The following is a 1,685-nucleotide window of genomic DNA, read 5'->3' on the forward strand; positions in this document are numbered from 1 at the left end:
TTATTTAATTGGGTTCGTACTTATTTGTTCAAATATTTTTCACTCAATAGAAAAAGTAAAAGCATTCCCATGAGATATTATATCCTTCAGTTGAGCTCACGAGCATCACTAAACTAAGATTTCAAGCAGGTGATATATTAAATTGTTAAATGATGCATTAATGATGTACAGTAACTTGGGTAGATTGCAATACTATTTACTGCTACTTTCCTCCTCCTGCCTACTTTTAAGGTTGTTTCTGAATTTTCCTCCAAACAGTAAAATATTTCCCAACCCAAATTTATCATCTTCTTCTACCAAATCTTCAAATTAATTTAATTCAATTCTCTCTCTCTAACCTACACATCTCCACCACTCCCCACCATAATTTAATTAAAGCTTTTAAATAAAACCCATCTTCTCTCACTTCATTTCTCCTTTATATATTTTGGTCTTTCTTCTTCAAGCCCCTCACCATCCATCCCCTTCTCTCACCCAGTTTTGTTGGTTCTTCCACAACAGAAGAGGACTTAATTTTCAGTCCATTGGCTCAAGAAGGTAACTTTTTTCAAAACCGTTCAATAGTTGTTGAATTAACTCTTTTGTTTTTGTCAGTTATGTTACATGCATGTTTCATTCAGGTTATTTTTATATACGTGAACATCACGAAGATGAGTCGCAGAAATGGTCCCAAGCTTGAGTTGAAGCTCAACCTATCACCACCAAGGTTTAACCCAAGAGTGGAATCACCAAGCCGATCGGCTACCGTGTCACCGACATCGCCTCCAAGCTCATGCGTGTCATCGGAGATGGAGGATGACACTGGCAGTTGTAGTGAGGCAACAACAACATCCATGGTTCTTGTGGGGTGCCCAAGGTGCCTTATGTATGTTATGCTATCAGAGGATGACCCCAAATGCCCCAAATGCAAGAGCACTGTTTTGCTAGATTTCCTTAACGACACTGCCACCGCTGCCTCCACCAAGACAAGAAAGAGCAGCTAGAACACACTGCAGCCTCACCCCTGCCCTTTCCCTAATTTTAATGTTACAGCTCTCTTTGATAGTGCTATTTGCTCTCCACCTTTAGTTTTTGACCTTTTTCTTTATAAACTCCACTAACGATAGAAAAAAAACAAGGTGGAGCACCAATAGCAGTGATCTTTTCCTTTTTTTTTTTTTTTCTCTTTTCCGGAGGATCCTAAATCTAATCATAGAACATAGAATATTGGCGTTTATGGGTTTCTTCCTCTTTATCAGAAATCTATGTAAACTGGTTAAAGTGAAGTTGCAACTGCCAAAACTTTCTTATGATAATGAAAAATATAATATGATATTGATCGGGAAAATGTTGTGTGTGATACTTTCTTTAGTACATTTTGTTTCTCTCCTTAAAAAACAACAAGAAGAAAAAAAAAATAGAAAATGATGCCACATCAGCAGATGATTGGGCAGTGACGCAATGCTGAGTTCATGATTTATAGAGAATAGTATTCCTAAAGAGGGGTAAAAAATGAAAAATCCCTTGATGAGGTTAGATTTTGTTAGTACTTTGACGGCAGTTATAGAAGATGGAGTTACCAAGACTGTGAGACTGAGGCCCACCATGACATGATTGGCTTCTCAAATTTTAAGTTTCTAATGTTAAGTTGCAATTTGATAGAGAATGCGATCAAAGTTAACTACTGGCAGGAAGCAGACGGCAAT

General features: G+C 37.4%; 1 long non-coding RNA gene across 1 annotated transcript; it reads left to right on the top strand.

Moving 5' to 3' along the window:
• Positions 1-240: 240 nt before the first annotated feature.
• LOC107947867 (uncharacterized) lies at positions 241-1,327 on the top strand. The gene is made up of 2 exons (XR_005925641.1): positions 241-537; positions 621-1,327. It is a non-coding gene; the product is annotated as an uncharacterized lncRNA (long non-coding RNA).
• The last annotated feature ends 358 nt before the right edge of the window (positions 1,328-1,685 follow it).

The sequence above is a fragment of the Gossypium hirsutum genome, chromosome A04 (genome assembly GCF_007990345.1).
Source record: "Gossypium hirsutum isolate 1008001.06 chromosome A04, Gossypium_hirsutum_v2.1, whole genome shotgun sequence".
NCBI classification, from domain to species: Eukaryota; Viridiplantae; Streptophyta; class Magnoliopsida; order Malvales; family Malvaceae; genus Gossypium; species Gossypium hirsutum.